Source organism: Pipistrellus kuhlii, unplaced genomic scaffold, assembly GCF_014108245.1.
Source record: "Pipistrellus kuhlii isolate mPipKuh1 unplaced genomic scaffold, mPipKuh1.p scaffold_m20_p_4, whole genome shotgun sequence".
Classification (NCBI taxonomy): Eukaryota; Metazoa; Chordata; class Mammalia; order Chiroptera; family Vespertilionidae; genus Pipistrellus; species Pipistrellus kuhlii.
The window spans coordinates 37,604,540-37,631,876 of NW_023425540.1; the positions used below are offsets into that span (position 1 = coordinate 37,604,540).

The 27,337-nt window shown below is 48.2% G+C and overlaps 1 protein-coding gene across 1 annotated transcript in view; it reads right to left on the reverse strand.

Moving 5' to 3' along the window:
• LHFPL2 (LHFPL tetraspan subfamily member 2) overlaps positions 1 to 15,995 on the reverse strand; it is a 126,150-nt gene extending 110,155 nt beyond the window's left edge. The window contains exon 1 of the mRNA XM_036410734.2: positions 15,930 to 15,995. The gene's annotated coding sequence lies outside the window, so the exon portion shown is untranslated. The remainder of the gene's footprint in view (positions 1 to 15,929) is intronic.
• Between the last annotated feature and the right edge of the window lie 11,342 nt (positions 15,996 to 27,337).

The following is a 27,337-nucleotide window of genomic DNA, read 5'->3' on the forward strand; positions in this document are numbered from 1 at the left end:
ATCAGACGATTGCAATTGTTTCTCACATGACTGGGCACCCAAGCACAGTTCCTTTTGCAAGATTCGGTCCATTTCATTAAAAGCCTCTAAGAAAAACTCTAAAATCTTTCTGTTATATTATATTTGAACTTAAAATTGTAGTAAAACCCATATTGGCTCTGTAAATATAAACATACAAGCATCCATAGAACTCCTGTTTAGGAAAAGAAAAAAAATAAGTCTAAAAGTTAAGAAACAGGGAGAAGGCCTTAAGATCCTTTAGATATTTTAGAAGAAGTAGCTATTGGATACTCAAAACATGCCATGTATGGCTCTAATCCACTTGATCATCACAAAAAACCTACGAGGTATTATTAACCCTAATTTATAGGTGAGGGACTGAAGCAAAGGGATTTCAAGTAGCTTCCCAAAGTTCACCCAGCCGGTAAATGTTAAGAGCTGGTTTCGAAAGCAGGCAGCCTGGTCTTTTAACTACCAACTGACCCGAGAGCTGGTTTTATCTAGGCAAGTTAGTTTGTAAATCAAGGTTCAAGACTCCTTCTCCACCATAAGCTGCCTAAGAGCCTCTGACTTGTATCTCCAATGCGGTAGTGTTACATTTCAGGAATGATGCCTACGCAGGCAGTTAGGATTCCTGGTCCCCATTCCCTAAAAGCCTTTGAGCAGACTAATCTCCCTCCCAGATCCAACCGCCTTCTTCCGCTGTGTGGTGGAGGAGAGAGGGGCAGAGGAGAGGGTCAGCCCAGCCCCAGTTGAGTAAACAGAAAAGGACGCCAAGAACATTTAAACAAGAAGTAGCTGTTAAAAAGCAAAGGCAGATGAAATTTAAAAAAAAAGAAAGAAAGAAAAGAAAAGAAAGGAGAGACAAAGGGAAGACACATCCCAGAATTCCTACCTTTTGCTGCATTGCTAAACTGGTAATGAGACTAAACCTCCAGCAGCTAACAGAAAACTGTTTTCTAAAAACAAATCCATATATGGTAGGCATTCTTAATCTGTTCTTTCATAAACTCTAAACCCCAGATTTCAAATTAATTTGGGACCTGCCAGACAATCTTCAATGCACACATCAGTTCTCTTGATGGGAGGGTGGTGAGAAGCCCTTCCCTTTAGCCAGCCTAACCTAAAAGAACAGACTGTCCCAAAATTAAAAAAATAAATAAATAAATAATCAAATCCGATGCAAAACCTGGTGCTACAATGAATAAGAACCTATATTCTGACACAAGGGGCTCACTCATTTGGTTCAGACAAATACAGACAACCAAGGTCAAGCTGACGGACATGCAAGAGAGACAGCACCCACACTCCGCCCTCAGGCCACCCCTCTTCCCCGCCACCTGAAGGGGTGCCGGTCTGGAAAGACCACCCAAGGTGACTCCCCGAGATGACTGTGCAAAGCTGCTGCCAGGACGTGGGATGTGAAGTGCCCAGTGGAGCTCATGCTCTCGAGACCAGGAAACCTTACAAAACACAGTGTTCTCCTCCATCACCCGCTACCTACTGCCCACGCCCCCTCCTCTGCTGTCCAGTCTTCCCTTCCCCTTTCTCCCATCCCCTCGGCAAACCCAAACCCACTGGTCCTAGATGAACTTCGTCAGCACCCTGACGATGAATCGCTACTGAGCACCCTTTACACAAAAATCACTAAGCTGCCGAGGCCGGTTTGGCTCAGCGGATGGAGCGTCGTCGGCCTGCGGACTGAAGGGTCCCAGGTTCGATTCCCATCAAGGGCATGTGTCCTGGTTGCAGGCACATCCCTGGGGGGGGGGGGGGGGGAGTGCAGGAGGCAGCTGGTCAGTGTTTCTCTCTCATCAATATTTCTGACTCTCTATCCTTCTCTCTTCCTCTATGTACAATAAAAGATCAATAAAAATATATTTTTAAAAAATCACAAAGCCAAGAACAGGTCTTGGGCAAGATGTCCAAGACAGCCACACCCCAATTTCAGAGCCATGCCAACAGCTGTTCAACCTCCTTCGCCCCCGCTCTGTGCCGGCCTGCCCCAGAGAGGAAGGACAGTGCGCTGCAAGGGGCACAAGGTGGGTGACCCTCACAGCTCACCCGAAGGAAGCCTCGTTTCCCTGGCTGATCCTCACAGCCTCTCATTGCACTATTACAGCTGATAGTCCCTGGTATTGGTCCGACTATTCTCTCTGACATCAGCATTAACAGTGACACCCTGCAGGCCCATACTCCCCCCAACCGGGACTTGTTTGTATGTCTGCTCCCATCTGCAGAAAGTCGGCTTTCCCAGCTCACCTGCCCTAATTAAGGAGAAATGGCCCTGCCTGTGGGCGGGTATTTCTGACTTTCCGGAAGCAAACCCTGGTGTCATCATGCAGACCTCAAAATCTGAAATGTCACGATTCTCTTTTGATGATGCATATGATGTTACTTCCAGGCTTTTTTTAAAGGGCCGGCTATTTCACATTTACAAAGATGCTCTTCGCTCTCATGTTTAAAAGTGATAAGTTCAAAGAATTGTATGTGTCTCCCCCCTAACCAGCTCAGCTTAAGGACGAGTCATTCCGTGTTCAGAAGCATCCCTTCCCCCAGAGTTTCAGTGGTTTCAACCTACACTTCAATGCCGTCCACTTCCAGGAGACGCACGCTTTAGAGCGCCCACTACGCCAGCACTGTGCTTAGGACAAGCTGAGTGATCTTTTAAGAATAACCACAAATCTCTGTCAAACTGCTGTCCAAAGCACTGCCCGGGGACAGGAGAGCAATAATCTGGGATAAATGAAGGCGAGGACTCTGACCCTTAGCCCCACATGCAACCAGGGTGACTTCACTTCCATCTGTTCAGTAGTTGTTACTAAGCACTGTTTATTAAAAAATTAAACTATTTGTTCATAGTTTATAATAGACGATGTGGGAGAGGCATTAAAGTCAGCAGGTGGAGGCAAAACATGTGCACGGTCATGACTACCCTTCAAGAGTTCTTTAGAAAGACCAACACGCCATCTCTTGAGAGGCTTCTAGGACAGATTCCTGAGGTGGAGTGTAGTTGATTTATTTTTTAGGGTCACTTAAACAAACACCTTTCTATAGGGCCTCACATGTTGTGGGTCAGGAACTCGGGCAAGAAGCAGCGGGCGAGGCTCTGTCCCCACTGGCAGTGGCAGAGTTCACTAGGGGGCGTCAGTGAGGGGGGGGGCTGGTCTGGAGGACCCGAGATGGTCACTCACATGCCAGTGGGGAGGCTGGAGGCTGGGTTTGGCGGATGGCCACAGGGTGGGCATCGTACATGGCGGCTCTGGGCGTGAAGGGCAGAGCTCCCTCGGGCAAGGTGGAAACCGCATGGTCTCTTAAGACCTTGCCTTGGAAGTCACACGCTGACACTTTTTCTCATTCTCCACCGGTCAGAGCAGGCCCACCCACATTCCAGGAGAGGAACCTTGTTTTAAAATCCAGAACCTCCCCAGCCATACTGGGTAAAAAATAATACAAACACTCTGGTAAACGTGCTTTGCCCTGAGCCGGGAACATATATGTTCAGAATGGCCTGTTTCAGGACACCAAGCCTGAGAGAAAGGACCCTGAGTGACTGCTCTTCAGAAAACTGGTCAGAACCGTGACGAAATGGCCCCATGGTATTAGCCAGGCTCAGCACACAGACTTGGAGCTTAGACACTGGCCATGCGCCCCACCATTCCCAAGAAGTTCTGAACTGACGAGGCGAGGATTTGTGTACAGGGAGACCAGCCACTGTTACAGCTGTGGCCTTCGGAAAGGAACCTCTTGGAGAGATTTCACAGCCGCAGCCGCCCCGCCTCCCCCCCTTTCCCCGCCCCCACACCCCTCCCACTCCCAGGAACACAACCCTAAAGCCCTTGGTCTCTGAGCTATCCTTTGCCATTTACACTCACTGTGCCTCCGGGTGTTTATTTTCTTTTATTCACTCGATCATACTGAGTTAGGCAAGATGATGTCTGAGAGGACCTGGAACCAATGTCACCCGAGGGAACAGAGATTGGAAAGTGCCTCATCTTGTTAGACATGAGCACAGCGAGGACAGGACGATGGGCCGGGTATAGAAACTCACCAGGGCAGACGGCTCCGGATGCCCAGCAGGGGCAAAACTAGGAACACAAGAGCCTCACTGCCAGGGGAACCTATCCTCCCCGAGCACATCACTGGTCATGAGGTTTGGCGCTTGATCTTTCATATTGCTGGTCAGGTGGTTTAGGCCCCCCTGACCTATTCCTCCCTAAAGATAACACTTAAGTCTCAGTTGTATTTCAGCTCCAGGCCTAGAAAAGCAGCAAAACCTGACAATTGACCCTGTAGCTGCCTCAGGACCAGCTACATTGACTAATGACCCCCTGTCCTGACACTGACCAATCAGTGGAGACCAAGGCCCTGGAAAGCTGATGAATATTCTATTAAGATCTTCCCAAGACCTCCCCTAACATGTCCATCTGCAAGAGAGAGATAAATACATTCAGGACCAAGGACCGAAGGTTTGCTCTCCCTCCAAGGAGCACACCCATGCCATCCTCCACAGGCACGTGTCCCCCAACCTCTTAGGGACCCCATGAGTCTTACAAGCAGGGGAGCCCCTGGTTAACTCCATGTACCTGTCTCCAAGGCCCCTTTTCTCTGACCTCCCCATGAGCTAAAGCGCCCCAGCCACTGCCTCTCTCACCTGGCCAGCTCCTCCTTCAGAGTGAATCTTTAATAAACCTCACTTTGCTTTACTTTCATTTTTCGTGGACCTTAAAATCATTTTGCTTTGACGAGAAGAAATGAGGTCCCAGCAGGTAACCCCAATCGGTAACAGTCTCACTCTCTAAGGCAGTGGTTCAAAGCCAAGATGATTTTGCCCTTCCCATCACTCTTCTCTCAGTCGCCAGAGTGCATGTAGCAAGGTCTGGAGCCATTCTGGATGGGCACACCCAGGGGAGGGGAGTTTACTGGCAGCTCGTGTCGGGAGAGACCAAGGATTCAGCTAAACAGCCTAGGATGCACAGGACAGGCCCCAATAAAGAATTACTCGGCACAAAATGCCAGTAACACCCAGGCTGAGAAGCGCTGCTATAATGAAGCAGACACTATGCTCGTCTCCTTATTTTTGAACAACCCATGTAAAGTGGAATCTCTATGAATTAATGCACATAACGCTACAGCTCCACTGGAATACCTCCCTCTAAAAGAGTTCTCCTAAAAGTCTGAAAAATCATCATTCTCATCAACAAAACCATTCTTTAACTTTAAGAGTCACTTCTAATTTGGATGGCCCAGTCACATCAGTAATACTAAACGCAAACAAAACACATACACAAAACAAATAGAGGATTTGGTCCTCAGTGGCTCCCAGCCGTGTGCTCTGGTCTTTTGTTTCTCAAAATAATGAGCTGGAATGCTTATGCATGGATGCAAGCAAAGCCAGGTTACAGAGGGACAGGGACAGGGACGCTCACCGCAGGCTCTTCCATCTGTCATCTCCCAGCAGAAGGACAATCGCAGCAATGACACACAGTGGCCTACTCTGACCAAACACCCTGTTCTCTGCCAGCTGTGCCCGAGACAGCCCAGATGCCTGCCCACATGTCCACAGAGTTTCGTCCTTCCCTGCAGGAGCATTCTCACATGCCCTGCTGTGTGTGGTGGTCACACGCTGGTCCATCCTTACAACCCAAACGCTGACCACTCACCAGACAGGAAGCACCATTTATACACTCTCCCGGAGTTCACCTGTGGGGACCTCCGAAAGATCATTTTTATTGGGTCTCTTCCACCAGATTTGTAAAGCTATTTCCTAGATCTAACATGAATTGCTATTTTCCTCTTAAAATAAGGTCTCAACGACACCAGTCTATGGCACGTAAAACCACAATTCCCTCAGTGAAATAAAGTACATCGCTGGGTTGGTGCAGAGGACTGGTAGCAGGCCGGGCCTGCTAATGGTGTGTGATGTGTTGCCATTCTCCCAGGACAAACATAAACACTTTTCATACAATTTGTTTGGCTCTGTACCTCCTTTGCAATGAAGATTTTACCTCCAGCAGGTATCATAGCTGTCATACAGAGATCACCACTGAAAATGGCCTCCATTGGTTAGGCTTTCTTCCCAAGAAACGCCTCCTTATAAATCTGAGCACAGGACTAATTTAACCTTTAGTGTGTCAAAACACACGCTCTAGAACTCCTCTGATCTTCAAGGCAAAGGAAGCCCTGAGAAATACCAGTTTGCAGACGCTGTCTGCCATAGAGGAAGGGTAAACACAGGAGGTCAGTCTGCGGAAGCTTTGATATGGAAAGAGATGCCCAAAAACAACTACGAAAATGTACTGAGCTCCCCAGCTCCCCAGCAATAATTCAGGAGACTTCCAGAAGTTATTGGATTACTTAAAGCAATTTGCTCCTTTGGTAACAGTGGTGATAACGACCACTTACTGTACCCCAGGTACACCTTACATAGGTTTTGTCATTTCACAGAACAATTCTAGAAAGTGAGTATGAGCATCCCCATTTTACAGATGAGAAAACTAAGGCCTGAAAACTAGTAATATGACTAAGATCATAGATCCTGGGTGTGGAAAGCAGGCTGGAACCAGGCCTGCCTGACTCAAGGCTGGGTCTTCCCCACCATAGCTCCTGCTTAAACACGGAGTCCCTTCCACCTGCGGCAAAATGGGGCTGAACAGGGCTGTCTCTCAAACACTCCCTTCTCCAAAGAGCCTGACCTCTAACTCTCTCATGCTCACTGGTTCAAATATGTCAACAGGCAGCCCAGTCACCAAACGAAATCCAATCCTATCTATTTAATCATTAACATGTTTAGGCCACAGACAATGCATGCTCTTTAAATTCAGGGTGAGCTGGGTTGCCTGTTAGGTACAAATGGGCTCCAGCAAGGGCCAGAAGGCATGGCTGAGACATCCTTGGAGCCTGGCCAGCCACTGGAAGAAGGGATTTCCTCTCATGAAGACCATATGGTTCTGGCCCAGCAAGGGGAGTGATTAAACTGGGGTGATCATCAGAGACTCAATCCTAGTTCTGGGGAAAGAGCACAGCAGAGGAGGAAATCATCTAGAAAAAACACGGAAGGTACAGATGGAAGAAAAGACTGACAGGGTACATCAAAGACCTCTCTGATTTGTGCTGTAAAATCAGGAGCAAGAGGCTTCCAAAATAGCCACAAACTTTGAGTTTGATACTCATACTCCCCATAAAACTATACTTACGTGATTTATACCTTATTTGAGGAATAACTAATGAATATATATATACTATTTCATTTTGCAATAGGAAAATCACAAATATGAACCTATCTTCTAATACTTGATGTTGTATAGCAAGCTGGAATCCTCTGAATACAGAATTCTGTTACATTTCAGCTTTTAATTTTGTAAACATGAACAGTTATACAAACCTCCATGAACATTCTACAGTCTCTCATAGATGGCTTAAAAAACACAAAACTACTGAATTGAAACTCTGTCACATGCAACACAGTAAGTAAATAAATAAACAAAAGGTGTACCTTCCTCAAGAGATGATGCGAAATGCTTTTCCACTGAAAGGTTTGCTTTCTAAATTACCCTTCACAAAAGCTCAAGGCTCGTAGCTGGGAAGTCAGACACACCCACCTCCCTTTTGTTTGTACTTTCAAGAAACCTGAAGAAAGCAATCAGATTCTCCCCACATGTAAAGGAATTCAAGAAATCAGATTTTCCAAATATCCTTTTTATCAACACACATGCTTTCTTGAAAATTAAACTTGTTTCTCATTTGCATGGTTTTTGCACACAGAATATGTGGGGTTCGAGTAAAATATTTACTCTCCACTTCCAAAGAGCTATGCTAGAACCTTACAACAGGACAGGCTCACTAATAATGACACCAGAGCCAAGGAGCAGTGCCCACGAGCAGCTCAAACTCAACCATGAGAGCACTAGCACAAATCACTTCCCAAGGCCTGATTTTCCCTGAAAACAAGGTCTGATCAATGCCACTGTGCAAGACTAAGCTGACTCTTCATTCGAGCTCTAATCTGAAGCAATGGCAACCTTTCCTCTTGATGCTCCAGAGACCTGGACACCCACCTCGGGCCCACAGAATGCCTGCCAGCTTTCGATCAATAAGCCCTGTGATCTTTAAAGCATAGCAGAAGCCAATAACCCAGCCGATTCTTTTTGTAGTCATCAATCAGAGTTAGCCTGCAGCTGTCTTAAGGCCAGCAGGAGACAGGATGGCCGCTGTGCATTTCCTGGAGAAAAGCAAGGAGACCTCGTACTAAGTCAGTATCTGCATAAGTCAGGTGAACCGGTGAGAGGCACTGTGGGGAGGAACGGGTTTCCAGGAGGAAAAGGGTTTTCTCCTGAAGGTGGCACAGAAATTCCAACTGAAACAGCCCGTGGCCATGGGTTCCAGGAGAAGCACCCTCATCCCTGGACCTCAAGGCCAAACGCCAATTTAAGAGAGACACACAACCCCAGCCAGGACCAGAGTGGGGTGTGTGTGTGTGTGTGTGTGTGTGTGTGTGAAACCCCAAGCTGCAAGTAATGACACCTCTTCCTGTTTGTGAATCTAAACAACATTTCTAGACCTTACAAATTCTCTTTGGCAACTTTTCATCTTGAATTAAAGTCCCTGTAATATTCTAAATTCTAAAACTCCTTTGTCTTTTTTGGGAAGTAACTGGGAAGTTAAATTGGGGGATAATTTAACTCTTCTCTCCTCACCAGCCTAGAAGCAGCAGCGTGGCTGACCACTGGGGTTCCTAAACACAGCGCACAGCAACACCCGGTTTCCTTTGCTGAGGCTGCTGACAGTCGGGCTGCAATTTTTCAAATGAGATTGGGCAGCGATGGAGATCCTGATTCACTGGCTCCTGGCATCTCTCTATCAGTGTAGAGATCTGGGTCCCCCTCACTTTCCAGTTATACCCACAGCATCTTCCACACACAGACGGCCAGTCTGATGGGCTGCAGGTGGCATGCCCATCGGGGCCACAGCAGGAGAGTTGGGGCCCCAGCCGTTGGGAAAGGAACAATGTCAAGCCTGTCTGCTCCACGGTTGTCTTGATTCATCTGAGGCTGAGCAGTGGGGGCCATCAGCTCTCCACAGCCCAGGCTCTGCCCACCTGCAGAGGCACCACGGACCCAGACCTCATATGGCAGCCCTGCCTCACACCCATTCCCCACGCCTGAGAAAGCCTGTCTCGCCCAACCATTTTAAAGAACCATTTAATCTTGCTGCATCTCAGTTTTCTAATCACCAGAAAGCCTCACGTACACAAAGGCCACGTGGCACCACTTCCTCCAGACTCTTCAGCCCATAAAAACATCTCAAAGAGCACTGGACGAGGAGTCAGAAGTCACATCTTCATGCGTATCGCCCGTGCACATAACAAGTGCATAGTAAGCGCGTAACACATACAGGCCAGCGGCCAAAGACATGAAGGTGAATAAACAAGACAGACCAGGGTCCCTGCCCTCATGGGGTTTAATCAAGTCACCTAGTGTCATTAGCTGAAAGTGAGGGCTTGGGCAGGAAGCTCTTTCAAGTGCCTCCCAGCTCACCTATTCTCTGCTCTGTGCTGGTGCCAAGAGGGGACTGAAGCATTCTGGAATGTTCTACCTCCCTGAATAGATGCTATTTTTACTCCACATACATACATATAGCAGCTCGGGCTGCACATGTGTGACTTATATCCATTCTGCCAAGCATAAACAACTCATTTCCATCCCCGTGTTTATTAGACTAAGTGGAGCCCTAATCTAGAAGGCCCACGGGCAGGCCTAGCTCAGGCTGCTTGGCACAGGGACCCTCCCAGCCTTATTCCTTCCACGGGGAGGAAATCTGGTTCCTTCAGATCAAAACTGCAGAGAAACAGAAGCAGGGCTGCCAAGGCTTCCTCACATGTTGCCCGGGTTTGTTTATTTCTTCTTCATCAACTCACATCATTTCTGACACTGCATTTCAACGTCCAGGACACGGCTAGAGAGAAAAGCTTTTAAGAGGCACTGAAGTACAGCCAACCTCTGATTAGCCGCGGTAATGAAGGAAAGGAAGAGCACGCGGCCAAGGCGGGAGAGCTCTCGCCTCCTCGGAGCATTGCCGGGCAGAGAAGCCTTAGTGAGCAAGTTAAATCTGCCCCTCCCAGCCCCCCGCCTCCCCACCGCCAATTCCTCTCAGGTAACAGGTCAGGAAAGCACGTGGCTGGAGTTTTACTGTCTGGGAGTTCCCAGTGGCACACATTCACCCGAAAGGGAGACAGCTACCTCCCCACCATCCATGTGTACAGGCAAATACCAGCCCTTGAACCAATGGGGGGAATAGGTTTTTATAAGAACGACACAAACGTAAGTTACGATTAACTGCACTTATTGGTGGTTAAGGATTTTAGTAACACATCTTAATCGTTTTCTTTTCTTCTTCTTTTTTTAATCAGAGCTAAGTTCACAAATACTAGGCAGTACTTTATGCAGTCCAGAGGGAGATGCTGGAGACTGGGAAGCAATCAAACATGAGAGAGTCAGTGTGCATGATGGTGGGTCTGGAACAGTCTGGGCCCAGAAATAAACCAGCAGCAGGCCGTGATGTGCACAGCCGATGCCTCTGACCTTTCTGATCACAGGCCCAGGTTCTCCAGAAGTTGCTCAACACTTTGCCTACGGCTGTCCTTACACACAAAGGGCCTTCCATCTCCAGTCTCTCCCAACTCCCACCTCCTTTGCCCTGCCTACCTTCATCACTTTTCTCCCTTCATCAGGCAGGCACGCTGCTCCGGGGAATAGTGCCCGCTGCTGGCTGGTCTAGGGAGCGATCCATTCAACACACTTCCTCTCTCTTCTCTTGGAGGACATTTGATCATTCACTTCCTCCTCCTCTTTGCTCCGTTTCTGCTAATTATGATCACTGAGGACTTAATCCCAGAGCCCCCTTCCCTACTGGGAAGATCGAAGACAAGTGTAACCGTTCCGGGCTGTCCTCTCCTCTCCGTAAATGTGGGTAGAAATACTTGCCTGCCCAGCAGGGTCTTATGATAAGGTGACCAGACATACCAATTTTTAACAGTTTGTCCCGCATCCTGAGGCATTTTTTAAAAAAAAGTCCTGATTGGGACTTTTTTTAAAACGCCGGGGGACGCGGGACAAATTGTTAAAAATCAGGACTGTCCCGCCAAGAGTGGGACGTCTGGTCACCTTAGCTTATGAGGCGGCAGAAATGAACATGTGCAGTGAACAGAACAGCACCAAACAGAAGGCACAGCTCTCACCATTCTGCTAACCATCCACCACGTGGTATAACGCTTTGCACACGGCTTAGCTCAAAGGAAAATGATGACCATCAACAGCCAAATAAATCGCATCAACAACGGACGACAGCAAGCCTCCCTCAGACGTAAGACACCACCCCAACTTGCAGAGGGCTCGCTGGTCTGGCGGATTTCTTCATTTCTGGGGTGAATGCATGTTCTTAAGTAACCAGCAGAGTGGTATGGCAGGACCGATAGCAATCTCTGTAAGCCACTCACTCTCCATTAGGACAGGTCAGACGTTCCTGACCGCAGTGCCTAACCCCGTGGTCGGCACACTGCGGCTCTTTGGCCCCTTGAGTGTGGCCCTTCCACAAAATACCATGACATGGGCAAATCTATTTGGAAGAAGTGGTGTTAGAAGAAGTTTCAATTTAAAAAATTTGGCTCAAAAGAAATTTCAATTGCTGGACTGTTGATATTTGGCTCTGTTAACTCATGAGTTTGCTGACCACGGGCCTCACTGACCTCCCTGGTGCTATGGAAATCTGTTGCAGGTTTTCCTAGAAGGAAGTGGCCAGCCCAACCCCTCTGAGACTCGTAGCAGCCCCAAAGGCCAACTCGCTGTGATAAAGATCTCAAAGGAGCTAATGAAATTATCTCCTCTGCCTTTTATTCCTCGGTAACAACCACAAAATTAGATGAAATGACCCCCTGATCCTCTCAATTGAAGGCCCATTTTATTACCTACAAGCCCAATTCTCTGCCTTTGAAACGGAGATGAGACCCTGAATACCCGCAGGCCAATGGGATTAGTCACTGCAGGCTCTCCCTGCAGGCCGGTTCCAGGCGGCTCCCCAGAGGGCCCGCTCCTTCCCCGGTGGGGTCACAGCCAGTTCAATCTTCATGCTTCAGAGACGTCCCTTTGAACGAGATCAAATGTTTCCCCACCCAGTCCTATGCTCCGCTCAAAGGAGCAGCAGCCCCTTCTCGCTCCGAGCATTGAAGTCAGCTCAGCCACAAAGCAAGCGAGCGGAGGTCACTGATTAATTGTCCACCAGGCTGAGCCCTCCAACCGGCTCCTTGGGAAGGCTGGTCACCCTCATAAAAAGTCACTGCCCTTTGAACCCAGAACGAGGAGGATGAGAGCTGCGTCCCCAGCCTGCTGGGAGATCCGGCTGTTTGTTTTCTTTTGCAGGTTGTCACCAGCAAGGGCGGGAGGCTTCTCTGTAGCAGCCCCAGGCAGGCAGAGAGCCTGCAGGCAAGGTGAGCGGGGGACTGCCCGCCAGGAGATAAAGGGGAGGAACCATAAACTCCAGTGGGGTGGGTTTACCGGGAGCGCTTCCTTCAGCTTCCAAGAGGAGCCTGAGAGAAGGGAATTCTGGAAGCCTCAGAAACTCCTCCAAGTCAGGAATGCTAGAGAGAAATGGAATCATTTAAAACAAAGGGTATTTGTTCGTTATCAGGAAAAGAAGTGGAAGAGGAAGTGTTTTAACTCTCTTCAGCCTATGTGGAGAAGTTACTTATTCGCTCATCATCCAATGGCTTCCTTCTAACCCAGGCCCATCATGTACAAAGATGCAAAGGGATAGAACACGGTCCTTTCTTAGCTGAAAGAGGACATGAGAGGGACCACAACACCACCTCCAAACCTCCCGTAAAGCAAGTCAAAGATATGCCACTTAAACCAACTTTTCCTGGAAACAGGAACATGAAGGTTTTCTTTCAAATCAATAAATCACAGTGTATGGAGCACACCAGCCAGCCAGTCACGTTATGCACTGACTGTGCTCCAGAAACCAAAAAAGGCAAACTCCTCCGAGATGTCAACACCTGGGGGCAGCTCCACAGGCCTGTTTTGGAGGCTTGACTTCTGTTAGAAGGAGAAAAGAGAAAGGTTTCCCTGAAAACACCAAAGACAGCTGCATGGTATGTGCCCCTCTTTCCTTCCTTCCCTAAGAAAGAGAGAGAGAGAGAGAGAGAGAGAGAGAGAGAGAGAGAGAGAGAGTGTGTGTGTGTGTGTGTGTGTGTGTCCATCTGTCTGTCACCAACTGCAGTCTGCATCTCAGCAATAACAGAAATCACCAGTCAGAGATCAGAATATTAAATGGCCCTGGAGCTTGAGATCAGCAGACCAATTGCTGGGTCCACTAGCTGCCTTTGCTCTGATGGTCCTCAAATGTCCACCCTGGACACAAGGGGCCCATGCGGGACCGTGTCTCTGGATCAAAGCCAGCACTCCGAAACGGCTACATTACACACCCATCCGGATACACAGTCCACTGCTGAGGCACTGGCAGCCCCATCTTTAGACCGTGATCATTTCACTGCGTGAAAGAAGAGCACCCTCTCAGACGTCCAGAACGCAAACTCTAGAAGCTCTGAGGAAACTCAGGAGCGATGTTGCTTCTTGGCCTGACTGGGATGACGTGGGGCCGTGAGGACTCCCCTCCAGAGCTGGGTGACGTGTGCTGAGTGCACATCTGCCAGTGAGAACCCCTGGGTGGAGGGGGGCCAGCTTGATGAGTTGGCCTAACTCATTTCCCAACCGGACTAGAGCGTATTCTCAAACAGGAGGCGCTGTGACAGGGCTGTCCCAGAGGCGCAGCGAGCTGCTAACCCGGGCCACTCGGTAAGTGCTCCCCTTGTGGGCGGCGGCATGAGGACCAGGCGGGCACCCGCCACCCCGCCTTCAGCTTCTGCACGGATGGCGCAGCACCAGACAGTGAGCGATGCCTCACCCTCCCAAACCCACCAGAAAGCTCCAACACACTCCTGTTTTAACATCTGGGCTTTTAAATCGCAATTCATTTTCTTGGTTTATTTTTCAAGTGTGGCCGGCGAGCTGACTCCATGGAGACTGGGAATTCCTGGGGAAAAGCTCAAGTCCTCGCTCCACGGGAGCCCCAGGGAGCTGGAGGAACATGAGCAGGGTCAGCTGAGAGCCAGATTTCTGCTGTGTCTGCACCGGGCAGAAAAACACGTGGTCATGGGACTGCTTTCACCTGGGACCTGCTGGCTGGTGCCTCTGCGAGGCCGTGGAAAGCACATGCAGAAACCAAAAGATAACTTCTTTCTCTTTTGCTCCCGTGTTGCACACACCTGAACCAAGCAACTGGAAAGGCTGGATCACGAGCAGTGTTCATGGGAAAACAGGAGCAAAACCTCAAGAGCATGTTCTCCTGTGTGAAAGGGGTCTTTGGTTAGATTTACGTGCCCTCCCCCGAGCCCTGGCTACCAGGAACTCAGGCACCCAGCAGGTCTGAAAGGGGCCCAAGCCTTTTCTGGCTCCAACATTCAAGTGAAACACCACCGGGGGGTGGGGGTAGGGGGGGGGCGCAGGGGGCGGTGGTAGCTAGATCCAAGCCACAGGAGGACCATTGGCAAATGGTGTCCAGCCAATCAGCACACCTCGCAGAGAACCCGATGTACTAAAATGTATAGGGAGAACGGAAATGAACTGATTTAAAAGGTTTTTGTTAAAATTACTTAAACTGTGTTTTAAAACAAATGCTCAAGCCACTCAGAAATACTTTTATTTCCTCCAGGTTGCTAACGGGGAATGTGGATTGCTTGCTCTCTCACTGCCCATACCTTCAGATCCATATTCAGTCCCAGGGCGGACCCACTCCCTGGGTCTGGCTGGCAGGTGTCTCACCCAGGACTGCCCAGAGGGCTGGATGCTCAGGGCCGCAGATTGTCACTTAGCACATGACTGATCCCTCCCAGTGCCACTTACGACCCAAGAGGAAAACAATGGCACAACCACTCCTGACATCCTTTTCAATGGGGGTCAGAATCCAAACTCCTATTGACTGACTACATTATGATAAATTCTCAATTAAGCGTGGTAATGTGAGCAAACAGCCATGTAATTAATCCAAAAAGGCACTCTACAAATCATTTCACGGGTTTAGGAATACATTATGTTTTGTACCACAGTTTAGTTTACTGGGGCATTTTTCCCCCTCTCAGACTAGCATGCATTCGTTTATTGAAAGTCTGTTCCATGCCAGCCACCAAGGTAGGTGGGAGCTGGCTCTGCACAGACTAGAGGAAGGAGGCGTGCACAAACCAGCCAGGAAAGCTCACCATGGCCAGTGCAGCCTGTGGTGTGAGCAGAGAAGCAGACAGTTTGATGCATAACAAGTGAAACTGGGGCAAGGTCCTCACTGAGGAAGAGGATTCTCATGCACCTATCCAGAGGGCGGGAAGAGCAGTGGGTGGTAAGAAGGCCAGCCATGCCCAGGAGAAAGCCAGCCGGGGAAATCTCTTCCCCCGGTAACTGCCCACAGGGGCAGGGACCACCTGACCCGTTCCTGAGAGGGGACGCTGCCCTACATTTAAGCATTTTCTTTTTATTTATTTATTTATTTATTTACTTACTTACTTACTTATTTTTAAGGATTTTAATGCATTTATTTGAGCCAAACTGTCAACATATGCCAGGAAGCAGAACCACAAAGGACTGAGATAATGCTCCGGGAATGGCGGGTTACATTTCTATGTTTATACATTGCAATCAGAGGAAAGGGACGTAGGTGAGGTACATGAAATTCATTGGTGATAGATCAGGGATTTGGGACAGAGCGAAGCGGGGAAACCTCTGGGATAGGGTAAGCATTTTCTTTTAAATGAATGAGAACTTTGGGTGGAGATCAGAGTGTTCCCACAACCAACCCGAGCAGGAGGCGGCCCCGGAGCCAACCCTTACCGGTGGAGAAGGAGCTGCTTAACGCGAGGCACAGGCGGTGCCGGCCGTGAACTCCAGCGTCTGCTCCCCGGTTCACTGGAAAAGAGCAGGAGAGGGCCGCATTGGTTACTGTGGAGCCGCCCATCTTTAACAGTCCCGGTGCAGACCCGCAGACCGTGCCTCGGGCTCTCTGGTCTCAGAGCAGGAAACATGGCTGGGTCAAGGGCTTGGGTCAAAGAGCCCTGGGCGAGAATGCTTGTGCGCTTACTCGGCAGCGGGGTGGCCGAGCAGGCCCTCCCATTACACCTGCGCCCAGTTCCTCCCTGCCACAGCTCCTCGCAGAGTGCTCCCAAAGGCTTCCCGCTGACAGGAGCCAGGCCCGCCACGCCCGCAGTCACATGGAGGGGACACCTCCCTGCTCAGGGAGCTGACAGCCCAGGAGACGGAGGTGAAGAGGCGGTGAGCAGACCTGGAGGCGCTGCCAGAAGCTGGGGTGAGTGAAATGCAGGCGAGGAGCCTCTGGAGGGGCCAGAGGCAGCTGAGAGCTCCTGGAGGCTGTACGTGTGCCTGGCTGGAGGGAGAAGCGTGCACGGAGGCACACTTCCTAAGTGCCACGGGGTCTGGAAGAGCATGCCCTCGTCCTCAAAACCCACTGGGAAAAGCCTGTCGGGGGAGGAAGGAAGGTTTCTGCCGCTGGCCAACTCTCTCTTCCCCCCGTAAGCAGGACAGAAACAGGATCATTTCCCGAGCTTCTCTCTCAACATGAAATAGATGAAAAGAAAGAGTAAAATAATCCCAAGTGCAATGATGGTGTTTAACCTTAATTTTCAAATATAAACCACCTGGCTTTTCAGTGTATGTGACATGGCCACATTAGATAGAAGTATGACAGAAGCATCAAGGATACTAAAGTCCCTACTACACACACTCACACACATACACATACACTCACACACTCACACATAGTCACACAATCAAACACACACACACACACACTCACACATACACACATACACTCACACACTCACACATAGTCACACAATCATACACACTCTCACACACATTCACACACTCACACAAATTCACACACACAAATTCACACATACTCCTACACTCACTCACACACACACAAACACACACACACAGTGAATGAGAGTCAGTTCTGCCTAGTGTCCTCCCGGTTTCCTGGGCTCTTCATGAGCTGCCACACCCCTGCACCCAGGCCGGCACTCCTTGCCTATCACCCCATCAGTCACACCCTTAGCAAGCTGATCTGTACAAGCATTTTATGAAATTATTGCTATTAAGGTATAAATAATTACTGCATTACCTGTGGATGCTTACATGTTGAATACGACGTCTAAAGAGAAACATATCACACAGGTTCCTCTATTGGTAGATTGTAGGCACAGCAGTCAGTGAATTCCACCTTTGGGGGCAGGAACCCTTTCTACAGCCCTCCAATCCCACCACACTGACCACTTCCCTCTTCCCCTGTTTTATAAGCTGACGCTGCCCCTGAGGGGGCGAGGTGGGGGAGGGGGCTGCCTGTGGAGGGTGAGGGGCCCTTCATCCATCTCTGTCAGCGTTGACTTAGGAAAGGGATGTGCGTGATCCCCAGTGTCTGAGCCAAAGTAGAGAAAAACGTGGGGAAAGTCAGCCTCAAGACATTCCTAAGACCTCTGCAGAGCCCCAACGCTTAAATAGCCCCGGTTTTTTCCCCCCAAGAAACCCCGAAAGCAGTTACCGTATTTTTCGGACCATAAGACGCTCCGGACCATAAGACGCACCAGTTTTTAGAGAAGGGAAATGAAGAAAAAAAGATTCTGAAACAAATAGTGTCCTAAAATATTTTATGTGCATTAAAACCCAACATCACAGTCATAAACACATGTAATCAACCCTGTAAAGTAAACGGCAGCATTTAGAACCATTTTAGAGCCGGGCAAGCACACAGAGACCACACAGAGCCGGGCAAGTAAAAAAACTTTTTTTTAAAAGTATATGTGTAGGCTATATTTGGACCATAAGACGCAGGGACATTTTCCCCCCACTTCTGGGGGGAAAAAAGTGCGTCTTATGGTCCGAAAAATACGGTAGTAATCCGTGTCTGTAAAACCTTCCTAAAAATAACGGCCTCAGAACCGACTTTTTACACTGCTGACCAAGGACTCTCTGATTTGGTCCCATCCAGGCAAGGTAAGGGGCTCTCTGTGAGCACAGAGGCGCGAGTCCAGACGAAGATGGAAATGGGGCCACCGGGCGCCAGCCTTCACCACCAGGTACCCAAGAGGCCAGGAAAGCACCAGGGAAGGCGCCCCTCCCGCCACCAGCACCGCAGGCTCAGACGGGTGGCTTTCTAAAGCATGTTCCTCTAACCTGGTGTCTCCAACACCTGCCCGATCAGGACCATCTAGAATACTTTGTTTAAAAAACACAGACTCCCGGGACCCAGGCCTAGAAAGTGAAAACGGCAGGGGTGGGGTCTGGGAGTGTGTGTGTCCGGCCAGCACCCCAGCAGAGTGTCAGGCGAGTTTTAGAAAAAATGCTCCAAATGAAACAATAGGTAACTTTTTAAAAACTTGGTAATCACGTAACTTCAAAGTGCTAGGGTGTATGAGAAAAAAATGCAGGCTTAATTGGAGGAAGTGAGAGCCTTTTTTATTCAGTTAAATATGGAATATAATCAACATGCAATGAGGAAATGAATGTAACTAAAACTTTAGCAAAACAAAACCTCTCCCTTCAATGACATCCTGCCTGGAATACCCTCCACCACCCCGGTCCCTGCAGAGCTTCCACTCCTGACAGCGGGCACAGCGGGCACAGCGGGCACAGCGGGCACAGCCCGGATGGAAGGGGCGGGCAGATAGCCTGCGGGCTCCTCCCCAGAGAGAGCAGCCCTAGGTAGCAGGCAACCAAGTCTATGTCAGACCCCACAGGCGCCTCTCTGAGCTCAGCCTCTTCGGCCTGCAGCCTCTGGGGATGGTTCCACAGTCTTGTCCGCCCTGGGCTTGATGGGAGGCCCTGCTCCTCGTGGTCCACGGAACCAGCAGCATCAGCATCGGAGCTGGTTAGAATGTCAGAGCCCCAGGCCCCACCCAGCCTGCTGGATCCATCTGCACTTTAAAAAAGATTCCACCTAGCCGAAACCGGTTTGGCTCAGTGGATAGAGCATCGGCCTGGAGACTGAAGGGTCCCAGCTTTGATTCTGGTCAAGGGGATGTACCTTGGTTGTGGGCATATCCCCAGTAGGGGGTGTGCAGGAGGCAGCTGGTTGATGTTTCTCGCTCATCAATGTTTCTCTCTTATCAATGTTTCTAACTCTCTATTCCTCTCTCTTCCTCTCTGTGAAAAACATCAATAAAATATATTAAAAATAAAATAAAATAAAAAGATTCCACCTAAATCTTTTGCACATCCAGGTTTGAGGAGCCTGCTTTAAAGCGTGGAGAGTGCCATGCTTTACCCCCACCTGTGGGACGTCCAGGCCATCAGCCCCCCTGGGGTACGTCCCGGCCAACATCCCCTCTGTGGGACATCCAGGCCATCAGCCCCCCTGTGGTACGTCCCGGCCATCAGCCCCCCTGTGGGACTTTCCGGCCATCAGCCCCCCTGTGGGACATCCAGGCCATCAGCCACCTACTTATGCTCCAGACTCTAAGAGGCCATTTTCCATCACGTCTCGTCAGTCTCGGTTTGTCTTGAGGCCAAGGCCAAATCACCATCAGCAGAGCCCAGGGGCCAGCTGACAATCTAAAGCCCGACTCATGGGCAGTGAAAAGGAGGCAGTGAGTACCAATCATCTCTTACATTCTCCTCTGGCTCTTACATCTGCCTCCCGGAGAAGGCAGGAGCGGGGGACCCAGGACCATAAATCAGTAGAGACAATCCAAAGTCAAACAATACCGAGGAATGCCAGTCCTCTGGGTTCCAGCACATTGTTAATGAGGTCAAGGTCACCGGTACGATTAGCTTCCTCTGTATCCTGGCACAGACCCCGGCCCTCTGCCCTCCAGCTGCCTACAAAGGCTGATGCACCCTTGGTTACTAAGAGGACCCGGAGAATGACAAGGGGAGGCTGAACAGAGAAGCACCAGGCAGTGACTCAAAGCACTGAAATGACTGATGAGCAGAGAGTACGAGGCACAGCATGCCAACATGACAGATGATGGGTCAGAATTCAACGTTAGCTACAGGCTGAAACAACATAGCCGAATGAGAAAGCTGAGATGTCACCAGGAGAAATGGGAAATCTCGTGGCTGAGATTTAAAAACTAAACACAAACATATAATGAGCTAGAGGAAATCTAACCTGGAGATAATTCTTGCTTAAAAATGTTTTTAAAAAATTTTAAAGACATGTACATTATGTTGACTAGGTAGTTGCTAAGGAAGCTAACATACTCTTAGTGTCCCCAAGTCTAGCTTCCAACCACCAGAGCCGTGATCCCAGCCGTGGTCCCCGTAGCATCACTGATCAGACCATCCTAAAGCTTTTGCCAGCCACCTCTCCACACCGGTGTACACACTACCTTGCCACACCTTGTCACCACCACCACCACTGGTATCATTCAGTGTGGCCACTAACGGCTACAGCTCTTTTTGGCTTGGATTATAGTTTAAGCATTCCACACATCAGCTTAGCTCCCTCTGATGCTGCTCCCCCCCCCCCTTTTTTTTTTTACTAACCAAGAAAAGAACCATATACCTAAGCACAAAGTGTGGGGGGGGGGGGGGGGAAATACACATAAACAGACAACCTAAGAATACTCATTTACCGAAAAGATTCGGATGAAAAATGACCTGCAGTCACCTGTGTAAGCCGGCGCACCATGCTACATATTACAGCAGGCGTCCGTGCAGAATCAGTAATTAGGCTGGAAAATTATAAGCTTCCACTACAGAGGAACCCTGAAAAGACTACTCTGAGAATGAGCAAATGACAGAGTACATATCTGTTGAGACATACTTCTCTATGTAGAACCATCTTCTAGGAATAGACAGCCATTAAAAAGAAAAATGGATGTGATTTTAGATTGTTTTTAAAGTTGGGAGCCATGTTTTTCTAAAGTGTATATTTCATATACAAATGGTCAGTCATTTACTTTAAAAAAGAAGACTGCTCACTGGTACGTTTGTCATTCCCAGACTCTCCAGGTTATTCTTTTTAGTTTCGGACATTTGGATCCCTTCGAAAGATACATCAATGTCTAATCACTATGCGGTATACCTGGAACTAATACAATATTGTATATCAATTGTAATTAAAAAAGTAAGTTTAAAAAACAAATAAAATGCTAAAAAAAAAAAAAGAAAGAAAGAAAGAAAGAAAAATTTTGATTCCTCTGTGACAGAAAGAAAGAAAGAAAGAAAGAAAGAAAGAAAGAAAGATTTTGATCCCTCTGTGAAAGAAAGGAAATTTTTGATCCCTCTGTTCAAAAGAAAAAAATTTTAAGAAGTTAATGTGACCCAAATAAGTGTGTGGCATGTACCACTTATTGGAAGATGAAATGAGGCTACTGTCTGTGCCGTCACAGCCACCCTTAAATTACTGGCTAAATGCCTCAAAACTGGAAAACAACATATGAAACTCAGCCTGACTGCAGCCTGCCCCCGGAGAGAGGAAGCTTGAACTCCAGGTGCCCCTGACAACACGGCTGGCTGTGGAAAGAAAGAAAATGCTGAACAATAGGCTCAGCAGAGGAGAGAGCCCCTCTAATCTCCCGGGCGTGCAGACAAGTTGCAGCCAAAGGGCTATTTAAGAGCTCGCCGCCAGTCCGAGTTCTGCTGAACACAAACCATTTTTAAAAAGAATGTCAGTAGAGTGCATATTTAATGCAGTGCTTCTTACCAATCAGATTCCGTACTTACCAACCAAACAGATGTGCGCACATTTAGATTATTATAGAAAGGAAACACATCAGATGGCACCGATGACGTTTATGCAAATGAACAGAGCACGCCCTCCATGTCCGGAGGAAGATGCCCACTCTGGCTGTGGGGCACAGCCCCCCAGCTTTCCAGAATTAGTGACCATAGTTATACAAACAGGAATTTCCATTTCTTTTTCAGGACAGGGAACTGTTGCGTAATGCACGTACCACAGATGTTAGCTGATGTACAGTGTTCACACACACACACACATACACACACACACACACACAAAAAAAAACACCAATAGCAGTTTTGTTCTGATTTCAAAAGCAGCATGCTACTTATTGAAATTCTGAAAAAAAAGGAAAATAAGAAAACAGTCACCTGTGACCCCACTAGTCCAAGGTAACCAATTAAAATGTTAGTCCACATTCTTTGAGTCTGTCTGTGGCTACCAGAGTGCCCTTTAATGGCACCCTAGTTAGAGAGGCATGGGTGAGGTGAGGCATTATTGCTGGTTACACAGACTGACAATGATTGATACTCCCTACTGGCCTTCCCCTCAACCCACAGCAGTACGAGGAATAATGGTCTGGTTGTGCACAAATCAAATACTACCGCCTGCAATTCAACAAGCGTTCATTGGGGTCTACTTTGCACTCTTTTATTTATCCCACAAATGAATGAAATTCAAATTAACAGCAATAGCCCCGGAGGGCCATATGGTAACTTCAAATAAAAAGGCGGATAAGCCTAGCCCCTTGTGGACATGAAAACAAAAGTCAGGCCGCCTAGTACGCGTTCTCAAGGTTCCCAGTGAGAGCCCCTTTTGTGGTTTGCAGACGGCTGCCTTCTTGCTGTCTTCACGTAGAGACCAGGAGACACCGACCATCCTCTCTAAGGTGGGAAAATTAATGCTGGGGAGACAGGAGTGTTGAGCAGCTGCAGATAAATACATGAGAACCACAAATATGTGTGCAGCTGCCCACCAGCAACCCAGGGGTCCCCAAGAGTCTGTGCACTTTTAGGATCAGAAAGATTCAATTCACAACCAAATGTTCTTAGTTCCACAAAAAGGGGGTACTTTAAAAGACCGTATACTAACTGCTATAACACCCTAGCTTCATACATCATCATCAGCCTGCATGGCAAATACGGTACTACCTTATGCAACCAACGCCTTATTGAACTATTCTGTGCATAAAGACCCAAGAAAAGAACTGCTTTTGTACTCATGTCGCCTCACTCAGGGTTAAACATCATTGTGACCTTGCTAAAACCCTCAATGCTCTTCATTCAGATGCTACTCTAACTGGGTGCAGAGTTTAGTACTTATTATTTGAGAAACCACGTGAAGAGTTTTAGAAGTTAGTTTGTTTGCACCGACCTAAATAGAACCTCAAATGTTCAGCCTCACTAAACACTTTGGAAGCCTTATTTAATTTTGACTGGAAAAATGTTAAGTGTCAATAATGCTACTTTAATTGTGGTTTGTAAGTCAAAATCAGAACAAGCCCACAGGAAGAAATAAATCAAAATACACTGAAGGTTCCCCTTCCTTGCCTGTCAAATCAAGGTCAAAGTTAGGTGTTTCTCTTGACCTAGCTGGTGGTAATTCAGTTAAAGAAAGCATGCAGATAACATACATATCTGTTTGGCTATGTTCAGTATTTTGTAAATGCACAGAAAACTAGTTTACATTCTCTGCAAGTGAAGGTCATCTTACAAGGGGGGGTCATAGGTGTCTGTTTTCTTAAAATACAACACATACCCGCAGGTTAATCAGCTCAGGCTGCCATAATAAAGTACCACAGACTGTAGGATTTACACAACAGACATTTATTTCTCACTGTTCTGGAGGCTGGCAGTCCAAGATCAAGGTGTCAGATGCAGCTCCAGGTAAGGGGCCGCTTCCTGCCTGGTAGTGGGCCAGCCAGGAAGAGGCCCCTCACCGTGGCCAAGGGAGTGCCCTGGTCTCTCTTCCTCTTCTTGTGAGGACACTGATCCCATCGTGGGGGCTTGACCTTCGTGACCTCATCTAACCGAATTACCCCCCAAAGGCCCACCTCCAAATACCAAACACATTGGGGATTAGGGCTTAATCCAGCACATGACTTTTGGGAGAACACAAACATCTCAATATATATAAAAGCCTAAGCAACCGGTCGACCAGTCACTATGATATGCACTGACCACCAGGGGGCAGATGCTCAATGCAGGAGCTGCCCCCTGGTGGTCAATGTGCTCCCACAGCCAACCTCCCATGGCCCTCCCCCAGCCTTGCCAACCCAAATCGGACCCTGATTGGGACTAAGTAAGACAGGGGAGCCAGGCCGAGGGACCCCACCTGTGCACAAATTCATTGCCCGGACCTCTAGTTGTATTCATAAAACATGTGTGTGTCCCGGGGTGTGGGTTGGAGAGTACCAATTTTATCAGTTTACATCCCAGCTTTTTAAATATGTTCAAAGCCATTCTATACACATTCCTTGTAACTATCTCAGTTCAAAAGAGCATAAACAGATCTCACAAAGTCTACAAAATAACACCAGTAAGGGCCTGGTCATTTAAGATCAAGGTCAGGGGCCTGATTATCCCGTCAGGCCTGTTGAAAAGATGAAAGGAAAGAAATTCAGTTGCAAGGACACAGATGACTCTCTATTTAGTAAATCTCTGCAAAACCAGGCAACCACTTGCCACTACTGTGAAGATAATTCCATCTTTCATCTCTAGCTCCAGACCTCTCTTCCTGCGTATAGCCAACACTCTGCCAGGCATATCTCTCTCTCTCTCTCTCTCTCTCTCTCTCTCTCTCTCTCTCTCTCTCTCTCTCTCTCTGGCTCTCAGTTCAGTTTTGGATTCAACTCAACTCACTACTCCTTGCCATCTCTCCAAACTGAGGTTCTCCACAGCTTACCTCAGTGAATGGCACCATGACCCATAGCAGTCACCCTGGACTCCCCCTCTTCCTACATGCCCAGCCCCAGAGATGACCAAGGAAGTGTGGGGAGTCTCTCCAGATCTGCCCCACCCCTCACTCCCACACTCCCCCTCAATCCCCTTGGGATTCCTGCACCAGCCTCCAACCTCACGCAGCTCTGTCCCCTGCCCTGGCCTCCTTGTCAGCTAGCCCACCTCGTGGCTGCTGAGTTCTTTCCAAAGCACAACATGATCTCCTCATTCACCTGCTGCAAATTCTCCATCTTCCACACAGCTTCTGAGATAAAGTTCCTACTCCCCGGCTCAGCACCCAAGACCCTACAGCCGATGGTGCCTCCCTGACAACCATGCCTCCAGTCCAAGCCACTACCAGGGCGTGCCCTCTCTACCTCAGACCTTTTCAAGCCTTCCAGACTCCAAATATGTGCATTATTGCTTCAGGCATTACTGTGTTTTTTAAAAGTAGTGAAAAACAGAAGCAAAACCTTGAAGGTCCATGAAAAACCAAGTTTGCACTCTTTCCTTTTAACGTTTCAGTCATGCCTTCTACCACATGAGAGCATCAACTATCCCAAATGCCAGACCAGACTCTTCCCTGGACACAGGTTTTATAAGTTGATGATAAGAGCTGACCTTTCATTCCTTCTTTGCCTTGCTAAGTCTGGGAAGGCTCACCTCTGAGGAAAACTGCTGCTTGCTTCCATGGCACGTTGGCTGGTGGTTCTGGTCAGCCACGATTCACATATCGTACACATCCTTTTTAAAAAATGTATTTCTTATTGATTTCAGAGAAGAAGGGAGAAGGGGAGAGAGATAGAAACATCAAAGATGAGAGAGAACCATTGATCGGCTGCCTCCTGCACACCCCCCACTGGGGATTGAACCAACAACTCAGGCATGTGCCCTTGACCGGGATCGAACCCGGGGCCCTTCAGTCTGCAGGCTGACACTCTATCCACTGAGCCAAACCAGCTAAGGCTGGACACATACTTTTATAAAGCACAAGAAGAAATAGGCTCCCCTGTGTCCCTTATCCCCATGGAGGGCACAGAGGACTGGCTGCCCCCAGCCACTTTCTCTCTCTCCCCCCACCTCCCCCCCGGACTGCTCCCCTCTAACCAGGCTGGCTTGTGGGAGAGAAGTACACCCAGCAGGCTGCTTTCCAGGCGCAGGCTCTCCTGAATCCAAAAGGGAGCATCCAGGATGTGTGGAGGTCCGCTGCTTCCCAACTAAATGTGTGCTCTGAGAGCAGAGGCTGGCCCTGGGACAGAGCCTAGCCCCGGGGAGAGGCTCCAGGGGTGTTTGCTGAAGGACAGGATAGAAGAATGGATGGCTGAGCAAACAGGCATTCCTCCCAAATTAGAAAGACAGTATACAGCCTACTCCCCCGGCTCAAAAAATACAGGCTTGCTAAGAGTGTCTTTTGTTTACTCTGCTCTTAGGTACAACCTCAGTAAAAACAAAACAAAAAAACGGAACAATGTGTCATTAACCTCAAGAGATACTTTAAAGTTGCTCTCCGGAATAAATTCTGGAGATTAGATATCGACTTACTATTTGTATCTTTCTAAGAGAAGTAAGCATTGAGTACAAACTCAATGCTTTTAAGATTCCCAAGAGAGGCACTCACAATGCCCATCACTAAAGTGGTTTTTGTTTTTTTGTTTGTTTGTTTGTTTGCCTCAAATACAATTTGGATATTTACTGCGGTGGGCCCTGGAACCTAAGAATTTGCCATTGCAAGAGGGCGGGAAGCCTGGAATTGCACACCACACCTGCGCTCTGGTCCTCAGGTCCACACAGAGCCTGCACTACATATTCCCTGGAATCGGAGTTCCAGAAATCAGTGGCCAGAATGGGCCAAAGGATGCAGCCTGCAAGTTCTAGGAAGCCCCTGGTGTGGACTGCCGGGGCCATGGGCACAGCCGCAGCTCAGGGTCTGCTGCAAGTTGCTCCCTCTGAAATCAAGGGCCCTTACACTCCACCTCTTAGAAAGGCCCTGCTTTCTCCAGGCTGTTTGGAATACTTGACAACCACCATTAACATTGCTGAGTACTTAGCCCAAGACACCACCCCAAGTCCTACACAAAAGTAATCATAGTTAACCTTCAAGGTGATCCTTTCACTTGAACTCTTATCACTACCACTTTACAAACAAAAAAATCAAGGCTGCCATTAAATAACTTGCTTTCATGGCACTCTGGGGCCTCAACAACCTCAATTTGGGTCTCCTATTTTTGGTCTCCTACTTTGTCAATTCTTGGCAATAAAAAAAGTTGAGAAACTATATATATGCATATATACATATATATATATGTGTGTGTATACATATATATATATAACTTCTCAACTTTTATATATACACATATATATACATATATACATATATACATATATACATATATGTATATTTATAGCTTCTCAACTTTTATAAATATATATGTATATATTCCTCATTAAAAAGAAATATATACTTTTCTATATATTGTTTTTCTGTCTCTACATGGATTTCTCCTTCCTGCCTTGCCCGAACACTATATTCCGTAAAATCTCTTTAATCATCAGTCCCCGCATCTCTGTAGGCAGATGCCATCCATTCTGGGCCCATCACA